The sequence below is a fragment of the Sciurus vulgaris genome (genome assembly GCF_902686455.1).
Source record: "Sciurus vulgaris genome assembly, chromosome: 10".
In the NCBI taxonomy this organism is placed as follows: domain Eukaryota; kingdom Metazoa; phylum Chordata; class Mammalia; order Rodentia; family Sciuridae; genus Sciurus; species Sciurus vulgaris.
In genome coordinates this window covers 2093329-2121233 of record NC_136470.1, presented here as the reverse complement: position 1 = coordinate 2121233, position 27905 = coordinate 2093329, and the positions used below count along the sequence as shown (strand labels likewise).

At 56.9% G+C, this 27905-nt stretch overlaps 1 protein-coding gene across 3 annotated transcripts in view; it reads left to right on the top strand.

The window, feature by feature from the left end:
- Positions 1–5783: 5783 nt before the first annotated feature.
- AGPAT3 (1-acylglycerol-3-phosphate O-acyltransferase 3) overlaps positions 5784–27905 on the top strand; it is a 75760-nt gene continuing 53638 nt past the window's right edge. The window contains exons 1-2 of one of the 3 annotated variants that reach the window (XM_079155187.1): positions 5784–5980; positions 24498–24562. The gene's annotated coding sequence lies outside the window, so the exon portion shown is untranslated. Of the gene's footprint in view, positions 5981–24497; positions 24563–26658; positions 26684–27905 lie in introns of those variants that run through there. The other 2 variants (XM_079155189.1, XM_079155188.1) reach the window with 2 other exon arrangements.

Genomic DNA, 27905 nt, shown 5'->3' with positions numbered 1-27905 from the left:
ATCCCAGCTGCTCTAGAGGCTGAGGCAGAGGATTATGAGTTCAAAGCCAGCCTCAGCAATTTAGCAAGGCCCTAAGCAACTTAGTGAGGCAGGGTCTCACATAAAAAAAACGGGCTGGGGATGTGGCTCAGGGCTTAAGCGTCCCTGGGTTCACACACAGAGAGATAAACACATGAGGATACGGGGAAGACACTTCTGTGAGCCCAGGAGAGAGGCCCAGGAGGGACCAGCTGGAGACACCTTGATCTCAGGTTTCCAGAGAGGACATCAGTGTCTTGTGAAGCCTGGGCCTGTGTGCCTTCTCACAGCAACCCTAAAGAACTCACACTGCATGTAAACAAGTTAAGAAGCCCCATCCCCTCCAAGGTCCCCACAGAAGCACCGGGCTGCAGAGAAGTATGTTTTGCATCTGTTTAGGCAGAAGGGGCCTGAAGAGTGGAGCCTCCAGGAGCCAACTCTGCCCAGGGACTGGGGACAGCAGGGCCAGCACAGGGAGGCTTCTTCCCTGGGGGGTGGGGCTGCTGTGGAGAGGGGAGCAGCTCCCTAGGAGGTGGCTTTGTGGATGAGCCTGGGGCTGCGGAGACCTTCACAGTGGATGCCCCCCTTGGGGGGTTCACTGGGCTCTTCTGAGGCCTGGCGAGACTTGCCAGGCAGCGCCCACTGGCCCCTTCTACCAGACAGGAACTCTTGACTGGGGCTGGTCCAAGTGGCTGGCCGGTGTGCCCTGTCCTGAGAGGCAGTGAGGCTCCCTGGGCGACGGGCGGGCACAGCCTGGGTCTGCTGCCTGGTGAGCTCGCCCCTCCCGTTCACACTACCTTGCTGGATTTTGCTTGTTCCTTTGCTTCTGGAGGCATTTTCTCAACCCCAAAGGTGTAATCTAGCGAGTTGGGTGGTGTATCGGGTATGCGAGAGGGTTAGGCTTCTCCTACACGCACTGAAAACATCAAATCTAAGCCAGTGAATTTTTAGAAACAGCCTGTCTATATTTTTAACCTCAGAGAATAGCTCAGAAAATATTTGTGCCAAAAATAATACTAAAGTTTTTCTTTTTTAATTTTTATTTAATTTTTGGTACGGGGGAGTGAATGTAGGGGCACACTACCACTGAGCTACATCTCAGGCTCTTTTTATCTAATTAATTATTTATCTATTTATTTTGGGACACCAGGAATTGAAATCAGGGGCACTTGACCACTGCGTCACATCCCCAGCCCTACTTTATATTTTATTAAAGTCAAGGTCTCATCGAGTTACTCAGTGCCTCGCTGTCACTGAGGCTGCCTCTGAACTCACAATCCTCCTGTCTCAACATCCAAAACTGCTGGGATTACAGGCCTGTGCCACCGTGCCTGGCTGGCCCTTTTTATTTTATTTTTAAAAATGTGAGACACAGCCTTGCTAAGTTGCCCAGGCTGGCCTCGACTGTGCTCCTCCTCCCTCAGCCTCCTGTGCCGGGATTGCAGGTGCACACCAGCACATCTGGCTCAAGTTTTGCTTGAGTGTGTGTGTCAAGGTTGAGTGGAGGCTGGAGAAAAGAGCCTCCTTTGACACATGGTGTTTCCCTAGAGGGAAAGGGGAGCTGGGGACAGATGCTGCCCAGGAAACCCACCTGTGGCTCCTTGCCTTCACGGGGAGCTGGGACTCCCTGCCTTCAGAGATCAGTGGAGAACTTCAGTTCAGAGCAACATGCACGTGCATGGAGGCCCACCGCTGTCCTGGGGCGGGAGGCCGGGTGACCTGCCCAAAGCCATGTTTCCAAGGGAGGAGGCTGAGGGTTCAGTGGCAGGTGGGTCTCCAGGCAGGAGACACTTAGTGGGATTCGGGTGCAAAGGGCCCGGGGTCTTGTGAGGCCTGGGAAGGACAAGGAGGGGGTTAGGGCCAGGCTAGTGGTGCCTCAGACTCAGGGTCCTAGGGACAACTGCCCCTGGGTCCTGCCAAAGAAGCCAGGCCCTGACCCTGACAGGCGGCCTGGGCCAGTGCCGTGAAGCCCTGCAGCCACATCCTGGCCTCCTGGTTCTGCCCCTCGACCTGGCCCTGGCCCACTGCCTTTCCTCTCTCCTGTCTCCTGGCCCGAGGTGTACCTCACTGAGGATGCTGGCGGGAGCCTCAGCGAGCAGCTGCCCAGCCTGCGCCGTAGGGGAGGCCGAGGGGAGGCCGAGGCCCACAGCCTAACCTACCCTACTTTTCTATTCTCCCCGGGAGGTGGAACCAGGATTTGAACCCAGACCTTGCCTGGGTCTGCTCTAGGTTGGAGTCTGGCTTTGAGTGCCAGACAGTGGCATTGGCCTCCACGCTGAGGGTCAGCCAGGCTTCTCCCCAGTCCTGCCCACATGGGTCACTCTCGTGTCCTCCACTGGCTGCTGGGTGTGTGCTGGGAGTGACCAGCTCGTCAGACGGGGCATGGCAGAACCATGGGGAGGGCCTCCTCGGCCTGGGGTCTCCAAACCCTTTGCTAGAAAAAAAAAATCCCACCTACAGTTTTGCCCCTGTACAAGTCTATGTTTAAAAAATCTTGTCTCCTGAAGAAACGAATCATTATCATCGCTTTCCTGTCGCGTTCATGGGAAAGACGGAGCCTCTGCGTGTGATTGCTGTCTGGAAGCCTTCGGTTCAGGTCAGCTTCACACCTGGGGCGGTTCGCCTGAGCCTTTTGGAATGCTCGACTTACCCAGGGCCAAGGACCCCCTCTTGGCCCTCCTGGGGCTGGGAAGCTAGGATGGGAACCTCTTCATGTAGACCCTAGTGGGTCGTGTCCTTGTCTGAGGTCATAGGCTGGCACCGAGCCTTGGTGCTTAGTTCCCTGGCAGCCACATGACTTGATGTCCACATTCAGCAGCTCCTGGAGGTCCTCACTGCAGCTGGCCACTTCCTGTCCTCCCCACCCATTCACCTGGAGGCCAGACCCTGGATGGCACTATGGGCCTTTGGATGGGGCTTGACAGGAAACCTCTCCAGAGAGATCACCTCAGAACTGGGAAGAGAGTCCCTTGGCTTGGAAGTGCCCAGCAGTCTGCAATTTGGCCTTGGCTGTGGGTGTGTGCGTGTCTCAGACTCAGTTTACTTGCCTGTGAAACGGAATACCAGAAAAGTACCTTCCGAGAACTAGACCCAAAATGAACAGGGCCCCAGGTATCCTCACAGAGGCGGTCAGGAGCCACCTTCCTCCGTGTGCCTCTGGAAAGCCCTAGTTTTACACTCAGCCTCCTGCTCCCTGCTCCATTTTTAACTTAAGAGTCTGGGGCCCTATGCCAGCCGGCTATGTCATTAACACAGATGAAAGGCATTTGTGTCTCTGCACAATGTCAGAAGTTATGGAATAACACTAAATTCCCAGGCGACACCACTTTAAGCAGGGGCAGTTCACGGAATACTTGTGGGTCACCTGTGGGACAGGCAATCACAGGTTGTTTTATTCCAGTCTTAATTTCTAACATCCATGACTCTGCAGTCACACATCACATTGTACACGATCACACAGAGATCGCAGAAAGGCTAGCGCAGGGCTACGGCAGCCCCGGGTTCAGAGGTGGCACCGAGAGCCCAGGCAGGAGAGATCAGAGGGCAAGAGTCACGGCAGAGGACCGGTAAGGTCTTCCACTGCCAAGAACTCATTCGGGGGCAGAGCTGTCAAAGCCCAGAACTGATCCCAGACCAAGGTCTGGATGGACGGTTTCAGCGTCGGCCTGGAGTGGACTTACATGGATGTCACGGCAGGAGAAACTGCACTCTCCTAAGGAGATTCGGAGGGTCGTCACTGTGGCGGTTTTCCTGCACAAGACTCATGGCAAGTGACCTGACGAAGGGGTCAGGGTGCCGCCATGTCCAGTCTCTGGGTGTCCCTCCACATGGGTCTGAAGTGACCCATCACTTGGTGGTCTGCTGTGCCCCCTTGGCTCACAGGCCTGCTCTCCGCAGGATCCAAGTGTCTACCGTAGCAGAGGACAGCAGCGTCACTGGTCCCTGAGGAGTGAGTGCACTGTGGACAGCCAGGCTGCGCCGGGATGATGGCCCTGCTGCAGTGGCTAGTGGGTATGAACCGTGGGCCAGTTTCCTTACACGCACAGCAGGACCTCATAAGTCTCCACCTCACAGCCTTGCCATCACCAAGGGAAATAATCCACACAGGCATCTGCTGCCTCCAGGGGAGGGTCCGGATGACTGTGTTTCCTGGCAATTTGAGCAAAGCCACAGGTAGAGTCAAGGGAGGCGGCTGCTTCCAAGTGCCCTTCAAATGTTTATATGTTCAGCTGCAGCTTTCCAGGGGGAAATTGTGCTCAGGTCTGAATGATCACACATTCTAATAGAGATCAGATTATATTGATGAGGTTTTACACCATCAAGACAAAGTGATGATTAAGGGGACATCAAATGTTGAAGTAGTAGAGTGCATTTTAATTAAGTTTTAAAAAGTGACTATAGGGCTGGGGTTGTGGCTCAGTGGTAGAGTGCTTGCCTAGCAAATGTGAAGCACTGGGTTTGATCCTCAACACCACATAAAAAAAAATAAAATAAAGGTACTGTGTCCATCTACAACTAAAAAATATTTTAAAAAAGTGATTAAAATGCTTACTTAAGATAAATCTAAACATTAGTATCTGACATACAATAAAAAGTTTTACTCTTGCCCATCAATAAGTCTCATGTTTATCCTTCTGCAAGCTTCCTGGACATAGAGCTGCATAGACTGTTTTTTAATACAGTGCATCATTGTGTATCTATTGCTCTTTTTATTTTTAATTTAGCAAACTTTGGAGATTATGTTGTATCAGAGTACACAGAATTACATTAAAATGTTTTAAATTAAAATATTAAGTGAACGTTCTGGAGTCATTTAACTAGGGGTCCTTGGTTATTTTCCGGTGTCTTGTGATCACAGGAAACACTCCAAGTCAGCACATCCCTGTAGGTCTACCTGCAGGTGCCTGTGGGAATCCATCTGTGGGCTGGATCACTCACCATGGCAAGGCAGGGATCAGGGTTCCAGAAACACGGAATCTCCTGAACCGCGCAAACCAGGGCTTCTTTTTCAGGAGCAGGGGATTTTGAGTAGGACAGGTGCATGCACTTTTTTTACTTTAAGTATTTTTTGAAATAATGTAAAGAGGCTTAAAAGGAGGCTCAGCAGAACAGCGCGAGCTCTAGGTATTTTAAATAAGTTTTCTATTGAAACCTGTCCGAGCTCAGAAAGTCCAGCGTGAACCTGGGCACTGGAACAGGCATCAGGTCCCCTGGTATCAGGTGGAGGAAGGGGAGTGCAGATGACCCTGCCCCTTTGGATTAAACCTGCAGGCAGGGTGGTCCTGGCATGTGTCTGCACGGGCCTGCAGGACTCCCTGGCCTGCTGGTAGCACCAGCCGCGGGCCAGGTGTGTGTGTGTGGCGGGGTGAGGGACACGCGGGTGGCTGCTCCCTGAGCGCAGGTGACTGTCTTGGGCCCGGCGGGGACAGCGGTCAGTGACTGCGGGCTTGGGAGGGGTGCTTTTGGAGAGGCCAGCTCCAGAGCGACCGGCCTGCAGTTCGGAGGCGCTTCCAGCGGAGCCGGCTCTGCTACAGTGTTGCCAGCCGGCGCCACAGTGAATCGGGGAGAGCGCGGCCGGGCCCGGGACGCGAGCCCGCCCGAGCGCGCGCAGGACGGTGCCCACCGCCCCGCCCCGCCCCGCCCCGCCCCGCCCCGCCCCGCCCCGCTCGCGCCGCCCCGCCCCCCGCCCGTTGGCGGCGCCGCGGCCCCGCCGCCGTCCCGCCCGCCGCCGCCGCGTCCCCGCCCGCCGCGCGCCGGCGGAACTGTGGCTGGCCGCGCACAGGAAGTGGCGGCGCGGCGAGGGCGCAGGGCGGCGGGCGGGGCCGCGGCGGGGCCGGGGGCGGCGGGCGCCGCACTCGCTGAGGCCCGACGCAGGGCCGGCCGGGCCCAGGCCCAGAGCGCAGCGGCCAGCGCGGCCGCGGAGCGACGCCGGACCGCGACGAGCAGGCGGCGACGGCTGCAGGTGAGCGGCGGCCCCTGCCCGGGGTCGCGCCCGCCGCCCGAGGTCGGGTGTCCGGGGCCTGCGCCGCTGCGGGCCGGCTGCGCTCCGCCGGGCGCGGGCCCGGAGAGAACGGCGGCCGGGCGGGTCCCCGCCGCCCCGGCCTCCCGGCCTCCGGGCCTCCGGGCCACCGGGCAGCCCGTGCGGCCCGAGGCCCGGCCGCCTCCCGGCCGCACGCCTTCGGCCAAGGCAGCCCCGACGCCCTGGGCCCGGGAAGTGGCGCCCGGGAGAGGGGCCGGCGGCCGGGCGTGCCCGACGTGAGCTCCCGGCGGGGCCTTGGGCCGCCTCTCCGGCGGGACCGCGCTCGGGTCTCCGCACGGCGCCCGGCCCAGCGCGCAGGCTGTGGGCTAGTTTCACTTTTGCTTGCTCAAGCCAGAGGGAGGGCTGCAGGTGGGACTGCCAGGCAGAGGGTGTGTTCAGATTCGACTTTGGCATGTAGACCAAAGGCCGCCGTGAGCCTCCACCGGGCCATCAGGTGATGGGCTCAATCGGTAACCAGACGCCTCTGGGGAGGAAAACACCTCCATCCACGGCCACCGGGGACCCTGGGAGCAGGGGACCCTGGGCACTTAGGAGAGAATTACTAGCGGCTAGGCTGCAGTGAAAAAGATGTGCAGGGTTTTTTTTTTTTTTTTTTTCCTTCTAAACTTTGAGAGAAGTTTAGTGAAATAGAGAAAATGGTTTTTACAAATGGCTTCTCTGGCATTTTTTTTTTTTTAAACCCAGTATTCAAAGTCTTGTCTAAGAAAATAATGGAGCAGTTGGGCTATTTTCCTGGGAAATACTAAGACCTTATGAGAGGGAACAACATGGGCTGCTGTCTTAGGCACAGTGAGTAAGGGACCACCATGTCAAAATGAAAACCACCCCGAGAGCCAGGATCCAGGATCGCAGCGATGGTGGTCAAGACCGTGGGCCCCTGCTGTTGAAACTAAAGGGAGTTTTCTGTTTAAACTGCTTTGTGCTCATTGAGGGAAACGCCGATCAGTGTTTTCCCAGTTTAGAAGCTTTGGAGGGGTCTCAGTGGAATTTGAACCTTCTCGACCTCCATCGTTTTTTTCCTGCCCCCTCCCTTTTTAGATAACCGTGACCACCACCCCCCACCCCATTTGGGAGTCAGTCGTTGCAGCTCACCTGGCTCTCAGGAATCTTCTCGATTACATTGTTTCAGAACATAGCTACTTGGGACCCTATGAACGGGACTTCTTCTGGCCTTGGAAGCCGGTCTGGAGTCAGGCTTCCAGGAGTGACTGCCCTGGGCCCTGGGCCAGCCTGCTGTTCACCCTGCCTGTGCAGCCCACCTGAGCTGGTCTGCAGACTGTCCACTGCAGGAGGTCTTCATCTTGGCAGTGGCCCGAGAACCGTGCCAGATCTGGGTTAAAGACAGCCGGACGGGTGAAGGGCGATGCGGGACAGTGGGAGGGTGCTGCCTGGCCCCGGCTAGCCCCACCAGAGGCTTCGGTCCGCCAGGGGTACCTTGTGCTGACAGGTCTGTGTGCCAGGGCTGTTTGGTGTTTGATAAGTGACCCATTGAGTCCATTCTCACATCTGTCTCCTGTGCTGTTGCTGCAGGTGCTCACACGACACACAGGTGCCTGCCCCTCACGTGTACTTCAGCCTCTGAGGAAACAGAGGGTCAGTTACTCACCCTCTGTGTCACAGATGGGCCCAGGCAGAATTTAAACTGAGGTCCTGGGGACATCCAGCTCCTCCAACCCACCATTGTGCTATAAGTCCAAAAAACTCTATCTCTGGTCAAATTAGAGGTGGCAGGAAATGCTGGGATCTGTTTGTAAGTGGGGGACAAGTGGTGTTTGGTGTTTGAGAAGAGCCAGCCAGTCACCAGCCTTTCTGGGGAGAGGGAGGACAGTAACTGGCCCATTCCCACGTGGCTCCTGGCCCTGCTCTGCTCCCACGGTGCTGCCCTGGGGGCCACGTGTCCGCCCTCATCTCTGTCAAACCCACCTCTGGCCAGTGTTTGGCCTCCCCTCCCCTTGCTCTGCTTCCTCCTTTGGCCTGTCAGAGCCCTGACTTTGTTTTCCTCTTGCAAGCTGTGGCTGGTTGGTATTTAAAGAGCAAAACGCTGGCCACATCTGTTTCCTTTTTGCTGACTTGTACAATGTGAGAGCCTCACAGTGTAGTCTTATAATTTGTTACTGATCGGTCGGACCAAGTTTTATAAAACAAAACAATTGCTCAGAAATTTTGTGGGATTTTGCTTTTGGTTACCCAGAATTTTGGGGGTTTCCATGAGCTATTCCAGGTCATAAAGTGACTCTGTCAATCTTTCTCATCCTGAAACCACTTCATAGTACATTGAGGATTAATTCTAATTTCACTAATTAATTGCTGATTTCAAAATTCTGCATTTAGCAAATGTACTAGTGGTTCACCTCCAGAGTCTTCATTGGTGATTTAGAAGAATTTGCCATATTCAGGTTATTTTTGCCAAACACAGTATGGAGTACACACTGATGACACAGATTGAGTCTGGCTTAGTTGTGGGGACAGAGAATCAGGTTGACATTGAAGAGTAGACAGTGAGTCGTCTTGCATAGCTGTAGCCCATGACTGGCTCCCCAGGACCTGGGCACGGTGCCCATTGCCACACTCCCCGTGTGTGTAAGGACTGCAGAGGACACGTGTGTTGGCAAGCAGGGAGCAGCACAGGGATCACCAGGATGTGGTGGCAGGCTCCTCCCGGCTGGAGTGCTCTGTGTCACCTAGGACCAGGAGCTGAGGCCGCTGCTCCTGTGCCAGCAGCTGTGCCTCAGTAATGGAGATTGTCCCTGTTCCTTTTTGAAAGTGGGTGGGGAATGAAATCCCTAAGAGATGGCCAGAGCCTGGAGCTACCAAGCGCCCGGCAGTGGGAAGCTGCTGCAAGGCGGGCTCTGTCCCCCCGCTGCTCACGGCCACTGTCCTGCCTCGCCCAGCTGCAGTTCCAGCCAGGACAGCTCTCGGGCTCTTCCTTGCGACATTTTACAAGTGTTTGCTGGTATTAAATCTGCCCCTACTTGATACTGTGCTTGGTTTATTGTTCTATGACGACTCCAGGGATTGTGCTGCTGTGAGCTGTTTTATATGCTCATTATTTTAAGTCTCAATCCCACAAGGAGAGTGGTGCTGCCCCATGTCCTGAGGAAGAGGCCGAGGCAGGGAGGCTTGGGCAGCGTTGCCCGGTTGATGGATCTGGACTTCAGAGGTCCCTTGAATCACCAGCTGCTTTTCTTTCTGCCCTCCCCCCTGGATGCTCAGAAAACTCAATATATGAAAACCCACATTTCTAAACAAGCAGATAAGTGACTGGCCTGACACCCGTATTGGTCTTAAGATCTTTCACTTGTAGAAGGCTGTACTTGCTGGACAGCAGCTCAGAAACTCCATCCACGACAAGGTACGGCCATGTCTGGGCAGATGCTGAGCCATGAGGAGGCAACCCCAGTCTGTGGATTCACCGGTGCTCAGCTCTTCACTGTGTGCTGGGTGCAGGGGACGAGTCGCTGCTGACTCCTTTTGAGGGGAGGGTAGCTGGGATTGAATGCCGGGCCCCATGCTTGCTAGGCAAGCCCCTACCACGGGGCTCCACCCCAGGCCTTTTTATTTTGAGATAGGGTCTTCCTAAGTTTTTTAGATTGTCCTTAAACTTAGGTCCTCCTGTCTCTGTCTGCAGAGTGGTTGGGATGACAGGCCTGCACCATGATGCTGGGCTTTTACTGACTCAGGCCATGTGCAGATGTTCAGGTCAGTTTCCACGTGTTGAGTTCTGATTTCAGCCATCGTCCTAGTCTGACTGAAGTCACCGAGTGAAAAGTGTTCCTCTTACGAGGGAGTACACGCACTCTGTCCCGGCAGAGAAGTTTGCAATGGTTATGCCTTATGAGTTTGGTCTGGTAATGGTGATTTTTGCCAGAGGAGACAGAAATCCGGTGGTGAAGGGAAGACCACATCAGTTTGGTTGTGCGGGAAGCAGGTTCCAGGATGAAGCTCAGAGTGCAAGAGGTCCCCTGGGGTAGCTCCGGGGAGGCAGGAGCAGTTGGGGGCTGGTCTGCCTCTGGTGGGAGGAGACTGGAGGGAGCGGGCCTGGGAGGAAGCCTGAGACCAGCTCTGAGGAAGGCCCAGCCAACCCAGGACAGAGCCCTCGTGTCCCTCAGGACCCACCTGTGTGCTGGAGAAGCCTGCATGTGCCCCTGCGAAGTCCCTAGGGTGCTTGCAGCAGCTTGCTGTCAGAGAAGCCTGAGGGAGAGAGAGCCATAGCTGCCGGCGGCAGACTTGAGTACCTCGATAATCCACAGAAGGAAACATACAATCCCACGTGTCAATCCTGAGTGACGGGCAGTGTATTGGTTTAGCTTTAGAAGCAGCCTGGGGCTTCACAGGGCCCCTGAGTCCCGGCAGGACCACTTTGCTGTGACCAGCAGGCAATTGGCACAGAGGGATGCCCACTAGGAAGGAGCCACGTTGCAGGACAGTCCCTGGAGACCAGAGCACATGTTCCGGGCACAGGCCACTCGGCCTTCTGGTGGCCAGGTTGGGGCAGGTGTCTTGCGTGGGTCTAGCTCCAGGCTGGCATTATGTTTTCCTGGAGCCCCCGTGCCTTTACGATCTTCTTTAGGTTTTAGTGAGTTATTGGTTGTAGAGATTTCTTTTTCATGAGCAGAGTCACCCATGGACATTGCAGAGACAGCTTCTGACAGGGACTGGGCAGGAAGGTAAGGCAGTGAGGGGCGGGATGGGCAGTGGACTGTGGCAAATAGGGCAGGTAGCCCAGTCCCCCTCCAAGGGGCCTGACTCGCCTGGCCACCACCACTGACCTCGCCATGCGTGGCCTGGCAGAAGCAGGACCAGGATTTACTATGTGCTTGTTCTTCCAGGAGAAGTCAGAAGTCTGGATTTATGTGCAAGTTATTTATTTTTAACATAATGCGAATGTAAAATTAAGAATGTTGCTGCCTGAATTCAACTCCAGTGGCCACTATGTTTACAACTTCTGGCCTATGGTATTTGTTTATTTCTAGAAATGAAATGGCTGAGCTAATTAAATGAGAACAAAACGGGCTCTTCCAAAGCCCATGCGAGGGAAGCAGGAAGTGAATAGTAAAACTAAGGACTTTATGTGCATGTTAGAGCCAGGAGTCGTCCACCCTGCCTCAGGCTGCTGGGGACACAGGTCAGGGCTCCCGTGATGGTCAGAGAAGCGGGCAGGTGTGGGCAGGCGCTGGGGAGCACAGTGACGCTGCATCTCAGTGAACGCTCTGTGTGGAGGTCAGTTCTGCCCAGGGGTGTCCCCTGGTGCACATGTGAGGAGTCCTTCAGTGGCCAGGACTCTGACCTCGAGGTGGCTGCCTGGAGTGTGCCAAGTCATGACCAGCACACACGGGGCGATCGCGCTGGGTTCCTTTCTGCAGGTGGGGCGGTCAGGTCAGAGCGCAGTGGCTGGCCTCGGTGCTCCAGACCTGGGTGCCTGTGTGCTTACTGGCCTCTGCTTCTCCTTTGGTAGTCTGTCCACACCCTCTGCCGCCTCCTGGGGTGGCCGCTTCCCTGCACTTCCCTACGGTTCACGTGTGGCCTCTGCGCGGCGTGCCCTCGTGGGTGCCCTCGTGGGTGTCTCTTGCTGCCGCATGTGCGGGACTTCTTCCTGCCGGCTCTTCCCTTCTGCTTGGTCCTGTTTCGACGATGGTGTCTTTACAGCATGCTGCCTTTTCCCTGCTGCTTGAGCAGGTCCTTCTGAGCGTGGGCTCATGTGCATCTTCATCTTGCATGCAGGCTGGGAAGTTCCCTTGGCAGTCCCGCACCCCTGCTCGCTGCAGAGCTGGCTGTGGAACCAGCTCCTGGCACTCCACCTGTGGCCCTGCCCCTGCTTCCAGCTGTAGTTTTGTTGCTTTTGCAAATGGCGTTTTCAGAACCTCTGGCTCCTTGAGGTACTGTGTAGAAATGACCTTGGGGTTCTGATCCAGTTGCCAGTCATCTGGCCATTCCTTATCGTTTGTCTGTATATTCTGGAACCTTCTGTGTAGAGATCTGCAGCTTCTGGGAATGGCGGTAGCTTTGCTTCTTCCTGTTTGGCTGCTGGGTGGTCAGGTCCTGGCCCAGGGGCCCTAGGGGTGATCCGGGCTCCCCTCCTGGTGCGGGCGCACACACAGTGCTGCCTGGTTCAGTGCTGTTCTCCTCGGGACGTGGAAAGTGCCCACAAACTGCAGCAGAAACAGGATGAGAAGGTGAATGGCTTCCCTTCACGAGGCCGGCCTACCTGCCACAGCCAGCAGCCAGCTAAGGGGAGGCCACATGGCCCAAGCGCTGGCCACACTGCAGGGCAGCAGAACGCTGGTGCGGGTGGTACAGCTGCCTTGCCTGTGCAGCTACTGTGGATGCCTCAGACGCTGCAGGGCAGCTGTGTCACGCAGAGGTGTGCCCCTACTGTGTGCCTTGGGAGACAGGCGCCGAGACACCCAGCTCTGTTACCATAGCAACCCTGGGAGAACCCCAAATGCTCGTTTCCAAATGGAATGAGAGAACCACTCGTGGCTCCCAGCAGCCCACAGCCTCCGGTTGTGCTTCTGCTGCTCATTCCCCATGGTCAGCGGTGGCCAAAGGACATTAAATGAAAGTCCAGAATGAACACTCGGTAAGTTTGAAGGGCACCCTGTTCTGAGTGCCGGATGGGCTCTGGCTCCTTCCTGCTCCATCCCAAGGGCTCGGACGTTTCCTTTGTCCCCGCTGCACGCTGCCTGTTGGCCTCGCTCAGTAACACTCTCAGCGAGCAGATCCACTCCTTGGTGTCAATGCTTGTGTTCACTGACCCCCAGCATACCTGAAGTGAGAGTGGACACGTAAAGGAGGCACTGAGCATAAACTCAGAAGGACAGGTGGACTCTGGTGAGGTGTGGCAGTACCGCAGGACATCCAGGAAGCCCGGTCCGTGGGAGGTCGGCACCATTTACAGCTGTAGTCACCCGGGACAGGATCCCTGGGGATGAGGTCTCCACACATTCACACAGGGGAGAGGTAACCACGGGCCTGCTGGTTACTCTCACAGGGACAGTGCCGAACCACAGGTGGCACAGAGGTGTGCAGAGTGTGCCCTTGCGTCTCTGTGAGGTGGCCACGCTGGCGGGCCTGCATGCTGTGAGGTGTTGGGAGGGATCCCACCTGAGGGTGTGCACACCTTGTGACGTCTGGAGGAAAGTCAGAGTAGGTGAGGTGTGGGTGGCGAGCAGCGGGTCCATGTGTGCACGGGCAAGCCAGCTGTGCCCAAGGGGGGGCTCAGAACAGTGGCGCCCACAGCCCTGGTTCACAGCCGGGTCTCAGGCGGCATGCCGCACGGTTTCTGTCACAAGAGGAGGGAGGGGGTGGCGCCTCCTGTCCCCTGGCCGTGGCTTCTCTGGAGGCCTGGTTTCTTGGCACAGGGCCTGCGGTCCCCTGCATTTCTGCCTCGCCTCTGTGACCCCCGGTAAGTCCCCTCCTTTCCTCATTCCTGAATCTTTGGCCTTTCTCTCCTTACTCTTCTTGGGCGCATATGCGATTTGTCGTTGTCCCGAGGGGCCAGCCCAGGTCCTGCGGCTTCTGCGTTTGCTGCTGTTTCCTCCTCTCTCCCCCAAGGCTGCAGAGGTGAAAACTCAAGTCTGAAATTTCTCCAGCATAGTTTCTCGACTGTCCCTTGTGGGGTCCGCAGCTGACCTGGGCCTGTCTTCGTTCTGCTGGGCTCTCCTGCTGTTTTGTCCGCAGGAGTTTCACTGTTCAGTTCTAAGAGTTCAGAGTCTGTTCTCATTCTCCCGTGACCCCTGAGTTTCGCGGCGGGCACTCTTTGCCTGTGGTGTGGGGTCTGAGGTTGTGTGTATCCTTGGCCTTGGCTCACAGCCTCCCAGGCAGGGCCTGTGTGGGGCCAGTTCTGGGCATTCCCAGGGCGTGGCTGTGCCCCATCGCCCTGTGCCCTGTCCTGGGCTCTGGCCTGCGCGGGGCACAGGCTGCAGCTTGCGTCCCCCTCACCGTCGGCCGCAGGCGCCCTGCCCTGAGTCACGGGTGCCAGCTGGTCCTCACTGGGATGCCGGGTCCCTTGCGCTCCTGGGACGGCTTCTCTTCCAGCAGAACGTTCCGCCCCAGGCCCCTGGCACACCCTCCGACCTTCAGGCTTCACTCCGCTGCCTTCTGGCTTGTTTGTTCGGTTCTCTCTGACCTGTTTAATCAGTTTTTAAAAGCAATTTATTTCTGTGATCACATTTTTCATGCCTAAAAGTTCTCTCTGGAATCATTTAATAATTTTACAAATGTAATAACGAACTTTGAACTTCTTTCTTTTGCCATGTTGGGGATGGAACCTGGGGCCTCCTGTGTGTGCCCAGCAAGCAAACAAGTGCTCTACCCCTGAGCTTCCTCCCGCCTCCAGCTGGAGCGCCCTGGTGCTGGACCCACCGCCCCTGCTGCTGCCTCCTCACCGAGGCCTGTGGTTTTGGGTTGTGGGCTTATTTTGAGTCAGTTGCTGTCAATGGATGCAGGGATCTGGGCAGCTCTGTTCCTGCCGTGAGCCCAGGAGTGGGACTGATCCAAAACCTCCCTAGGTTAATTCCCTGCACTCAGAGTGGACGTCTGAAGGTGTCATTAACTGGGAAGGAGAAGGACCCAGACAACTCAGAGTGAGGAGATGGCTAATGGGGGGGATGACACTAAGTCCAGGTGAATGAGCAGTACTGGACGGTGGAAGAACGGCTTGGACTTGAGTGCAGCCAACGACAGCCTGCATTGGGAGGCAGCAGGCGGCCTCTAGGGCGTTTAGAGCTGGGGAGAACCCCGCCCCATCTGACGCTACCTAGTGCTTTTAAACAGTTTGAGACATACTTGTAGAACCACAGCCCTGGTGACCTTAAAGCCACCTCTGCCGACTTAGGTGTCACCTGTCCAACTGGAGGCGCAGCAGACAGGCTGGTTGCTACTCTGTTTGGCAGCTGAAGAAGGCCCACGTGGCACCATGCATGGTGCCCCACAGTGGCCTAGGAGTGTGGCCTTGTAAAGGGTGATGGAAGGATTTGAAGGAGGCTCACTGATTGTGAGCCAGGAGTGTGATTAGAAAAGACGGTGCATCTCAGCCCGGCTGAGTTTGAAGGTAGGACTGAAGTGTGCAGGGAAGACTGCCGCCTGGCATGTCCGTGGCAGACCATGCCAGCCCTCCTCCCGCTTCCCGTCTCCAGGGCCAGTCTGGAGCCCTCCCCCACCTCACAGCCCTGACGGCCTCAGCCTCGCCTGCAGTACTCCAGGGCTCCCACCGAGTCCCCTTTGCTGTACCCCAGTGGCCTGACGATCCGCGCTCCCTGTGGCTCCCTGTGGCTCCTCGTGCTCTGGCTCCCGCCTCCAGCCCTCAGGCTTTTCCCCTCGGCCACCCTCTGTCCTGGGCCCTCTTCCTCTCTGAGCCTCAGCAGCCTTCTTGTCTTCTGCCCGGCTGTCACGCAGACCGCACCGCGGCAGCACGCTCTGCAGCCCACCCGGCTTTCCCCTTCCTCCTCTTAGTGCTGGGCTGATCTCGGGGCGTGCTGAGCAAGCGCTCTTCCTCTGGGCTGCTTCAGCCCTCTGCAGCCGCTCCTCCAGTCTCTTGATCCTGCTGACCTTCCCCACTGCCCCCGACCCTGGGTAGAACTGGGGCTGCGCTTGGCTCTGTGGTCTGGCACCCGCGGTGAGCACTGGAGCTGCTCCCATCTGCGTGTCTTCAGGGTGGTGGACGCCCTGGGCATCTCTCCTGGGGTTAACTTCTTAGAGTGAATTCCCAGGCAGGCTGCTGAGCCAGAGTTCGCATTTTGGACATTAGATTCCAGTGGCCACTGCCAGGTCATACCTGTTCCACTCACGTCAGGAGCATCTGGAGATGACTAGCAGGTACCCGGGTGCTTGACAGATTGACAGTGCCACCTGTTCTTGGGCCTAAAGGCCAGTATGCTGATCTCGTGTCGCCATGGCCTCTGCTGTGAAACCCAGTCGCCTGTGGGAGGTCACAGGTCAGCCTGCTGCGCGCAGGCCTGCTCTCCTCTCTGGCCCCTGGCTGGATCCGGGTAGTGTCTGCCGGAGCCTCAGATCTGGTCCTTGCTGCCCAGTGATGAGGGTTAGAGGGGAGCTTGCGTGTGAGCCCCTGCCCCTGGCGCAGGGCACACAGCACTGTGCCACGTGTGCCCTGCAGTGCGAGCCCTGCCTGGGCTGCCCAGGGACCTGGGTCACGGACCCACAAGAGAAAAGACGGAGTTCCCAGGGGTCTTGTGGCCACAGTGCCCTCGCCATCTGGCCCTCCTGTGGAAGCCTGTCTTGAAAATGAGGGTGCTTGCTCCCCCGTGTGGAGACCAGACACCCGAGAGACGTGCAGGCAAGAGAGCAAGTGTGATTCAAAGGATAGCACAGAGACCCTCGGAGAAGAGGGTGTCCTGCCGCTTTTGTAGACCTCAGGTTTCCTTTCTTGTCATGCCCTCCTCTCATCTTGCCTAGGTGACCAAAGGGCAGGACAGGAGCTGTCCAGGGGGTGGTTGCTCGTGTTGGAAACTGGACCCTTCCAGCCACAGGGGCGGGGTCCGCCCACTTCCTTCTCTCTGGTAATCAGCTACCTGTCCTTGGCTCTTCTCACTGTGTGGGGGGTCAGCACCTTCCTCCTCCAGGTGGCTCCTTGCTGCTCTCCCTGGGTGGTCTCGGCAGCCTGTCCTGTTCCTGTTCTTGTTCTTCTTGGAGTGGCCGAGGTGTGACCCCTGCATGTGTCTGCTGGGGTGAGGGAGGCTGCAGGGCTTGGCTGGGACGTGGCTCCCCCTCCTGCACTCCCTGCTGTTGTCTGTCGGGCCAGGAGAGCGCCCCGCCTGTGCTGGCTTCCCTGCTCCCCGCCCAGTCCTCCCTGCCGGAGGCTGAGCAGCCCTGCCGCCCAGTGGGGTCGGGAGGTGCCACTGCTGAGGCTGTGAGGCTGCTTGACCTCCTGCCCTGCCCTCTGGGCTGCTTTTTGGAGAACAGTGAGAACGGTCCTCTGCAGGGCATCCCTGTGGATGCCGTGAGTCCTGGAGACGGTGGAGTCGGCTTCATTGCCAGGGTCGCCGCAGATCAGAGCAGGTAACTCCTGTCTTCGGTGAGTGCGGTGAGGATGGGCAGCGTGGACACCTGGGGCCTTGTGAAAATGAACCTGACGTGATCGCAGGGAGCAGGTTAGGGACTTGGCCAGCAGTTCCCGCACACGCATCTACCCGGGACATGGAGGGGAGCGGGTTGCTCCACAGGCCTCTCGGCCTCCCAGGCCCGCAGCCAGTGAGCAGGCATGGGTGACCGGAGAGGTGGCCTGGACACTTCTCATCAGCTGAATGCTGTGTGGAATGGGGTGGGTCAGAGTGCAGGGCACGGTCTGCACGGGGCAGCTTGTGCAGGCCTGGTGGTCAGATCAGATGGGGGCCTTCCCGGCATGGGGACGGGAGGGAGAGAATAAAAATGACTTTAGAAAGAAAAGAAACTTGGAAAGGAAATGATGATTACTAGCTGTTCTTACTCTTCACCTGTCATTCACTTATTTCTAGAAAGGAGTCGGTTTCTTCCAAATTTTCTGGAAGAAAAAGAAAACGGAAAGTATTTAGTAGCTGTCACGATTTTTACTTCGTGCTTTGTGACTTCGTTGTATTTTGGGGAATGGCTCATCTTCTCTTATTTTTGTCAGGGGGTACTGGGGATTGAACTCAGGAGCACTGGACCTCTGAGCCACATACCCAGGCTTGTTTTGGATTTTATTTAGAGACAGGGTCTCACTGAGTTGCTTAGTGCCTCTCTGTTGCTGAGGCTGGCTTTGAGCTCATGATCCTCCTGCCTCAGCCTCCCGAGCCACTGGGATTACAGGTGTGCACCAAGCCCAGCCCTTCCTTCCTTCCCTCCCTCCCTCCCTCCCTCCCTCCCTCCCTCCCTCCCTCCTTCCTTCCTTCCTTCCTTCCCAGTTAAGAAATAACTATATTATGTGAAAACCTACATAAAATATTGAACCCCTGCGCCTCCCATCCAGTGGAAGATTGGGCCATTATAGACACCTTAAGCTAAAACCTTGTGGGATTCTTCACGGGTCAGTGGCAGGGGGAGGCATGGGCAGGCACCTGCTGTCCTGCACACAAGCTGAGCCAGTGGGTTCTTGAGCCACTGGCGAGGAGGCTTGTGGGAGCCACTTCTGGGTACACGAGGACGGGATGGCCTCGCTGGTGCCCTATGTTGGTGTGTTGATTACATGTTGGGACCACTGCGTTTGGACATACTAAGTTGGATAATGTGCGTTACCAGACCATTCTTACCTGTTTATCTTTACTTCTCCCTCCGATGCCAGAGGGCGCCTGGGCCTCCTGCGTGCTAGGCCACTGCCACAGCCACACCCTCCCGCTTGTTCACGTCATCACTGGTTAGCTAAACTCACAGACTTGCGTTTCTTTTCCGCTGAGGTCGCTGGTTGAGATTGTGTTTTCTTGTGGAGGGAATGGTCTTGTGCCCACAGGTGACCCCTCCCCAGTGGGCCCTGCGCCCAGCGACTGAGCATGCAGCTCAGTGTGCCCTTCTCTGCCCTGCATGCAGCTCAGCGTGCCCTTCTCTGCCCTGCTGGGCCCGCGCCTCCAGGCAGATTGGAGTGCATGCACAGAAAAGCTCAGGTGGGCTGTGGCAGACCCTGACTCCACACTGATATTTCCTCTGTAATGTCTCCTGGACAATATGGAAAGGGATCGTAGACCATCTCTACCCAGAATTTCTTTGGGCAGAGGTACCAGGGATTGAACTCAGGAGCACTCAACCACTGAGCCACATCCCCAGCCCTATTTGTATTTTGTTTAAAGACAGGGTCTCACTGAGTTGCTTAGAGCCTTGTTTTTGCTGAGACTGGCTGAGAACTGGGTTCAGGTCTCCTGAGCTGCTCGGATTACAGACATGCACCACTGCACCCAGCTACCCAGAATTACAAATTGTCACATTATTCCATTTGAAAATGCTTGGGCATGTCTACACTGGGTAGAGACTGGTTCTGTGCAGGCTGGCCTCTGGTCCGACCCATGCATTTCAGCCCTGCCCTTGAAAGCCAGCTGTGCATGCCATCTTGGTGCCAGCAAGTATCCCCACATGAGCACCCATGTGTCTCTGAAGCAAGTAGTCACACCCTGTGTGTGGGCTCCTGGGCCTCCCTTGTCCCCACGTGCTGTGGTCTGTGGTGGTACTGGACTCACAGCCTTGCACCCTGGTTGGGCTCGCGAGAGGCAGCTGCCCAGGGCCTGGGGCTGGCCGGCTGGCCGACCCTGGGTTGCTTGTCCTATGTGCCTCCCAAATGACACTGGGTTCCATGCTCAAATCAGACCAGATGCCAGGCAACTTTGGGGCCTTCTGGTGCTGCAGACGACCTTGGGCTTCACTGCATGCAGGCACTGGGATAAGGAGAGAGCAAAATTCACTCCCTTTATTTCTGAATTTCTTAGCACACAGGAATGTAAGAAGGTTAGCTGGACCTGTAAACTGGAGAGACTGAGCAGGAGGATCACAAGTTCAAGGCCAGCCTCAGCAACTTAGCAAGACCCTGTCTCAAAATAAAAAGGGCTGGTGACAGGCGCAGGGGTAGAGTGCCCTGGGTGTTGGGGAGGGAATAAGAGGACAAATCATGCTATTGGTTGTGCAGCTATGAAACTATGGGCCTTGTGTCTTGTCCCCTGCTGGCTGGGATGCAGCCTCTTGCCAGGGTGCACTTCGGCTCTAGTAGCTTCCATGGCACATGACCCTAGGCCACGTTGAGGGCTGATCTGTCTCAGGTGGGCTTTTGCTCTCTGGAGGGCCTGATGGCCTTGACCTCCCAGTCTGCCCCTGGGGCAGGGGAGCCTGTGACCCCAGCTCTAGGGGCGCAGCTCTCATGACCTCCTCCCTCCTGCAGCTCTGGGACTAGGGAGCCACTTTCCCAGGCCAAACCTCCCAGGCAGGTCTTAGAAGTAGAAATTCCCTGTAACTGAGCCGCAGCAGCCTGTCAGACCACGTGACCTCTGGGCCGAGTGGGGAGTGGGGCCCTTGGGAGCCTTGTGTTTTTCCTTGTTATTCAGCCTGGCTTGTTTGGAGAGTTCTAAATAGGCCCAGGGCTGGGGGCCAGGTCCCAGTCCAGCCCCTGCTTCCCGCCCTGCCCCCTTCACTCCTGCTCCCCACCCTGCGTTTCCCCACCCTCCCCATCCTTTCCCACCCTCCTCCTCCTCCCTCCCTCTGGCTCCATATTCTGGAGTGCTTGGCTACAGGGGATTGGGTAATGCCTTCTTCAGTAGTGCATTGGGTCTTAATGAGTCTGACCAGTCTGCCGAGCTGGAGTTGCTGGCCAGCTCGTTGGCATAGGAGGTAATGTGAGCAACCTCGGGTCGCCCTCTTCCCACGCATTCCCGCCCCGTCGCTGCTCCGTGGGGTGCTCTGAATCTAAGGGTGCCCTGGCAGTTCCTGACCTCCCACTAGGCTGGAGGTCTGATGCCACGTGCAGAGTGGCAGGTGTCTGCCATCTGTCCTTGCTGAGTGGACTGCCAGCGTTGCAAAGCGAGTACCTGGGTTTTCGTTGCGCAGTTTCTTTGTCTTTACCCTCTGGCTTCCTGTGGCTTTATCTGGAATCATCCAGCATTAGCCACATGCCTCATTTTCCCTTCTAAGAGATGCCACTCATTTCCCCACAGGTTTGAAGTAAAGGCACAGGGATACCTGTGTCTTCCTTCTGCCCTTCCTTCTGTGTTGGAGTTGTGAGCCTTGGATGGCTCTCGGCCTGAGGTATTTACTGTCCCCTTTCACGGAAGGCCCCAGAGAGTACAGCGGCCAGGTGCCACATGCAGCCTTGGTGTAGTTTGGTTTGAAAAGCAGCTGTGTTCTTGATTCTGGACACCAGGCAGAATGCGGATGTCGATGGCCGTCGATGGTGTCAGGGACTAGTGCTGATTTCCCTAGTGTGCCACAGTCACGAAGGGCACCGTACTCTTAGGAGAGACCCACTGTGTGCTGAGGTACGAAGCACTGTGGGGTCTGAGCAGCTCCCCTGGTCCAGGGACGAATGCACCTGCGCACACACACCGTTACATAGGAAGGATATTCGGATAGGTGTTGATTTTAATCTACACGATCATGCCCAGATTTTTGTTGTTATTTCAACTTCTCTGTACAAAATTTTCATTAAGAAAGTTGGAGAAGATTTCTCAATGTTTTAAAGTTTTAATCTACCTGGAATAGATGTTCACGTAGATCATATTTCGTTAAGCATATTCCTGTACTTCGTATTTTTGATGCTGCTGTGGCTAGTATGTAGATGGCTTTTCCCTACCACTTGTCTGTTGCTGAGACATGAGTACAGGCGGATTTCGCTGCTCACCCAGCTAACTTGCTGAAAGGTTTATTTTTTTCCTTGGTAGTGCTGGGGTTGAGCCCAGACCTCACACACGCTGAGCTACACACCCACAGCCCTGTGTACTTTTTATTTTAAGACAGGGTCTTACTAAGTTGCCAAAGCTGGTCTTGAACTTCTGCCACCTGCCTGGGCCTCCTGAGTTGCTGGGTCACATTGTGGTCACCGTGCTGTGCCCATGAGCCCGGTTGCTAACTGCCATCGGCACTGTCCTGACGTCTTTGCTCCAGATTTGGGCACACTCTTCCATCCCTTTGCCTTTTGTTTTTTGTGTCTGACTTTCCTTGGGGAGCAGCTTTCCCCTCGAGGTTGGGTACATGTTAGCATTGCTGTAGCTGGACTCTGCTGGTGGCCAGTCCACTGCGTTTTGATTTGTGTGTCTGAAAGTGTTTTCAACTTCCCTGCTTCCTCAGAGAAGCACTTTCTGGCTGTGGAATCCTAGCATGCGGCTGACCTCTCGACTGACCCCTCGTGGTGGCCCCCAGCTCTCTGCCAGGCTTCCCTCCATGACAGTGGCCAAATTTTCTCTCTGGCTGCTTTTTTTTTTTTTTTTTTTTTGTGATACTGGGGATCGAACTCAGGGCCTCGTGCTTGTGAGGCAAGCATTCTACCAGCTGAGCTATCTCCCCAGCCCCTCTCTGGCTGCTTTTAAGATGGCAGTTTGAAACTGACACTAAAAGGGACACCATCAACTAGGTGGAAGAGGGCTCATAGGATGGTGAGATGGACGGGAGGTGAGAGCTCACAGTGGGCACAGAGGGGCGTCTGGACAGTTCGGCCCCTGGCCTAGGGTCTGTGAATTCACAGGCCAGGGAGGAGAACCTGCTTTGGGCTGGTGGAAAGTTGGATTCCAAATGCAAGTTTGCAACCAAGTGCTAGTAACCACGACAGCCCTGCAGGCCCAGACCTCAGTCATCCGGAGGACTGAACGCAAGCGCATGGCAGCGGGGTGGCATGGGAAGCAGTGACCTGGGAGCGTGAGGACTTGCCAGGCGCCCGGCACGGCGCCCATGAGTCTCAGCAGCGGTCCAGCATCAGGGAGCTGAGACCTGGTGGAGACAGAGTGGTGTTCAGCTGTCCAAGAGGCTGCATTTATGCAGGAAAAGAACGGACAGGAGGGAGCCCATAATGGAGCCCTGGGGAGCGCAGGGTGCTGAGGGCTGGTGTGAATGGCAGGTGGGGCAGCAGGACAGTTCCTGACCTTGGCAAGGCGGGGTGAAGTCTTCTCTGCAGCAAGCGGAGGGGCCTCTCCTCCCGAGGAGCACCTGGCCTGAGCTGTGGGCTGCTTGGGCTTAGCCTGTAGAGCTTGATGGCGAGACTAGAAGGGGTCAGGCTGACTCAGCCAGCCGCCCCCTCCAGGACACAGCCCAGCAGCAACTGAAGACCTGCCGCAAAGCTCAGTGTCCAGTCAGTCTCAGTGCCGCCTGCCAACCGTAGGAGGAATGTCGGTTGTCAGGGTCTCTAGGCGGCTCCCCGTCCACACGGATGGAGTTAGCGGAGAAGAAGTTAAAGGGCTGTGTCTGGATGTCCCGGTGCGAGCACAGGAGAGAAGGTGGGAGACAGAAGGAGGCCCCAGGAAACCTAGAGAGGACGCTGTGTGGATCTAAGACGCTGCAGATGAGGCCAGTGAGCCCGAGGACCCAGCATTGAAAGTGGAACAGGGTCAGAGGACAAAGAGGAGCAGGAGGAGCACGGGTGTACCTTGTCCGGCAGAACAGGGGCACGAGGTAGGAAGCACCCGACAGAAACGTAGCTGTTCTTCCCGCTTCGATGCAAACTCGTATCCCAGAAGCCCAGCAAATCCCGAGCAGAGGAAACAACCACAGCAGGGCAGATCACTTCACGTGGCTGATGCTCAGAGCACGGAGACAAACCTGTCACGTGGGAAGGTTCAGGGGCAAAAGTCAAGGTGGGTTCTCCTCGGAAATGGCACAGTTCAGAGACAAGGAGGGACAATGCTGGGCCCTCCATGCAAAAGCAGCTACCCTTGACCCTGCCTCATACCACATTAAACATTTGCTAGAAGCGGACCACAGCAAGAGCGAGACTTGAAGACTCGGAGAGGAAGGGGCGTGTCAAGGCCTTACCTTAGTTAACCCCGGGCGGCTGGCCAGCTTGGACGACTGCAGCGTTTCTCAGTTCTAGAGGCAGCAGGTCCTCGATCTAGGTGCCAGCTGATGGGCTCCTGCTCAGGCAAAGGGGAGGAAGCAGGCCACAGGTCTCAGCAGGCCCTGCCCCAGCAGCAGGCTCCACTGCCAGACCTCCAGAACCTCCAGGAGGTCCCACCTGCATGCCCTGTCCTGTCAGGGGTTGGGCTTTCCAAGCAAGGCTCTGCGGGAGGGGACACATTCAGTTCAAAGTGTGTGTTCAGTGGAGCACGGTTCAGCCTTAAAAACAGATGGCAGTCTGCATCGGGGCGAAACCTGAGGAAAGAAAGAAGCCACAAGAAGACAAATGCTGGGTGAGCCCAGGGAAGTTCCTGAAGGGGTCAGATTCATAGACCAGAAAGGAGGATGGCACCTGCCAGGGCCTGGGAGGGAATGGGACGGGCATTTCATGGTGGGGCATGGGGTGGAGACGGCTGCCTGGCAGTGAGCAGGTGGCCAGGGCCCTGACCTGGTCACATGACATGGTGAAGGTGTTGAGTTTTCTGTTGTGCATGTTTTAGCACAATCTAAAACAAATGAATGCAGAACTTTGCTGAGCCCAGGCGGGCTGGCCGCCATGGACGGAGGGCTGGATTGGGCTGGTGTGGTGGAGCTGCAGGAAGGGACAGCGTGGACGGGAGGCTGGCAGAGCCCTGGGCAGAGGAGCAGGAGGCCTGGGGACAGGCCACCCCCAGCTGCTCTCAGACCCCACAGGGCCTCAGGTTGCTGTCCAGTGTCCTAGGATGTGGCCTCCAGCTGCTTTGGAGTCTGCTCATCTCTGGGCTATCTGTCAGCCATGGGCCCCCAGGGTGGCACTGATGGTACTGGTCAGCAGGATCGTCCCTCAGTGGGAAGAGAGGTTAAAGTACAGCTCCCAGGCCCCTCCTGCGGCCTCTGTTGACAGGAGGCCTTGCCGAGTCCCGTGCGCACCTGGCAGTCCTGTTTTGCACGCTCACGGTTGTCTTTCCACTTCCAGGCCCTTCAGGTCAGACACCTCTGAGGAAGTCGTTGCCCGCGCCGCTGGCCTCGTGCCTGAGTGAGGTGAGTGAGGAGGGGGCCTGTGTCTTCATTCAAGTCCCGGGCTCCTTTGGTGACTTGGCCAGCTTTGGCCTGCAGAGTCGGGAGACCAGTGACCTCTGCACCCCGCTTAGATGCTGCTGGTGGGATAACAGGGCCTGTGGGCACTGCAGGGCCTTAATATGACGACCATTGGTTTCTTAAAGGTGTGCGTTTGGGTGTTTTCTTAGGGTCAGAGGTGGTCGCTTACAGTTGCTTCTCATTTGTTCAAAATCCGCATGATGAAGTTCAGACGTTTCTCTTCCAGCTGTTCTGGAAGGCCCTGAGCCACGAATGCCACTGGGCCAAGGCCACTGCTGGGGGGCACAGCCCAGGCAGGGGTCCCTCCAGCAAGTGGCTGTGGGAGCCCCTCAGTCTCCTTGAGGCCAGCTGGTAGCCACCCACCTGGGACCCATGGTGAGGCCTTGGGGTCAGAGTGCACGTTTACCCTGAGATGGAGCTTGCTCGGCTGGTGCGTCTGCTCTTCCAGGAAGCCCCCAGGAGCCTGGGCTTGTGGACAATACAGAATGGGCTGGCCATTTAGTCAGGTGACGGGCACCCACTCACCCAGGGCTGAGGACAGAGCCTGCCGCTGCAGGCCACCTGCAGGGCTGGGTGTCTGCTGTCCTCCTGCCTCCTGCAGGTTGCGTGTGCCCAGGGCATGCCAGTGTTAGGGCTGCACCACAGGCTGGTCCACAGTGGTCAGGTCTGGGCAGGGGGCCTTTGCTCTCTTCTGTGGACCTGGGAGATAGCGGCCTATGACGTGCTCTCTCTGGAGACAGAGCTCATCCCCTCTGCCTAGAAACTTCTAGGTTAAGCTTGTGGTTCAAGTTCTCGGTAGTCAGGGGCCAGGCAGTTTAACCTCCTGGGTCATAGCCTGACCATGGTGGCCGAGAGCCACGGTTTGATGAACACACCTGATGGGGTGGAGGGGCTGCTGCCAATCACGTGACTCAAGATAGCGTCGGCACTGTGGCCCGGGTCTGAGACGCCGTTCTTCTTTCCCAGCTGAGGCAACTTTGTGTGGTCCTCTGTGGAATCGAGTGTTTCATTTTGACCACCATTTAACAACTGCTGTCACTGTGACAGACCCCAGTACTGGTGCCCTCCAGCATCTCGGTCAGCAGCTTGCTCCTTATCGATCTGATACCTCACTTACGCTTTGTGAAATTGTCACCAACTGCTGCCTGTACCAAGGGAAACCACAGCGCGTTGTGCCGAAAGCTTCCAACTGTTCCTCCTCCTTTCTCTTGACTTAGGGGATTGGTCAGCTGCTGGGCTGCCAGGCAAGGCTGTCAGGAACGAGGAAGTGGGTGGGTGGCCGTGGGAGCCCGGTCGCCCTCCGAAGGCCCGGCAGCACTGTGACTGGAGCCCATGGTGAGGGCACCGGTCCGTGCAGGCTGGCCCTTGCTGGGCTGGGGGTTCTGTTCTCCAGAGGTGACAGGAGGAGGGCAGAGGCTCAGACTTTGCCCGGTGGCCCTGTCTAGGGACGGTGGTGTCCTGGCTGTGGGCTGGCCCAGATGTTGCCTCGGTGGAAGGCGGACTTTGCCTGCCACGTGGTGTGGACCTGGCTCTGCCTCTGTCTCTCTGGCCTGTGCTCTTTGAAAGTCCCTGAGGAGACAAGGTGGTACTGGAGGGTGTGGTCTGGGCTGGGATTCATCCTACACACAGGAGTGTGACTACCTGCTGTGTGCTGCGCCCACAGGGCGTGGCTGAGGACTCGTGGCCAGCACGTTTCCACACTCAAGTCCCCGGGTACCTGGTGTCCGGCAACGCTGCTTCCCCCAGCCCTCCATGGTGCCTGCTGGCAGAGACGAGGGGCTGTGGCCTCGTGCAGCTGTGATTGGCCTTGTGGCTGCTGAGCTTGGTCGTTGCATGTCTGTCCCACAGACACTGGCTGCCTGGCTGGGCCTGGCGTTTGGTGCCTGTGACCCTGCAGTGGAGGTTGCCTCTAAGGCTGCCAGGCTCTGGGGGTGACTCGGTGTCCAGAGCGATCCTGGTGGAGACTGGTGGAGACAGAAGGCCGTGCCTGGGAGGCATCCTCCTCATTCTCAGGGACCAAGCCCCTGTGTTTCCTGATCATTCCTTGGGAGCTGGAATCAGGAGGTCAGAGCTGGGGGGGCCCTGGGCTGCACCCAGCTGGCAAGCCTGGCCCGAGTCGGATGGCCACACCTTACTCCCTCTTAGGAGGGTGCTGGCTGCTGGGAGGCCCTAGTGGAGGGTGGGGCTGCCCGCGGGGAGCGTTCTCCACCTCTGCCCACGGCCTCCTGGTGCTCATGTTATTGCCAGTAACTGGCCTCGAGAACTCGGATTTTCTGTGTGGACAGTTGGACGTCCACAGGTGGGGGCTTGCTTTTTCCTCCTGGACGTTCCTCCTCTGGTACTCTGTTTTTAAGAGACAGAGTCATGCTGTGTTGCCCAGGCTGGCTCCAGAGTCTTGGGCTCAAGCGATCCTCCTGCTTTAGCCTCTGGAGAGGCTGGGACACCGCATGTGCCTCTGCGCCCAGCTCAGCCTTCTTCTTGCCCTTGTGTGAGGGCTGCTGTGGGGGCTCAGGAATTGGAGGCCTCGTGGCAGGCATCCTCAGAAGCCGAGTGCGCCCGGCCTTGGAGCTGCTCTTCTTGCTTCTGATGAAGAAAATCCCGTTTTTCTCCTTTTCTCTCTCTGTCAGTGGTCACATGTGTTGGTTTTCTGCAGCAGGCCATCCCTGTGTCCTCAGATCAGCTGAATTTGATCGTGGCCTTCGGCCTGTTTCTGTAAGCGTGTGGCTGGGCCGGCTGCTGGGAGGTATTACCGTGAGGGTTGCGTTTACTCCTGGGCCAGACTGGCCTTCCAGGGCTCTTCTCTTGCCCCTGCTGCTTGTTGTGTCTGTCCATCAGAAGCGCTGCCATGGGTGATGGCGGCAGCTGCAGGGACCTTAGGTGAGCGTCTCCTTGAGTGGACCCTCTGTGTCCAGCCTTTTTCATCAGGAAGTGGGGCGAGTTTGTTCAGCCGCCTGTCCATGTGTGGCAGAGAAAGGCCGTGACTTCCTCACATGCACTGTCCTCGCACCCGGGAGCAGGCCCACATGGTCAGCACCTGTGGGCGCGTCAGCTGTGGGCTCTGCTTGCTAGCTTTTTAGAAGGAGCCTTGCGTCTGCAGCCTGCAGTACGGAGCTTAGTAGACTCGTCCACCTTTGGTCACCTCACACTCGTAACAGAGACCGAGAACCCAAGGAGCTCTTGTTTCCAAGAGTTGGATTTGCTGTTCTCAGTGGGGCACAATCCCCCTGTGCCCTAGTGGACTGCTGGCAAGGTCTGAGGTGGTTCTGACTGACACACCTGGTGGGGG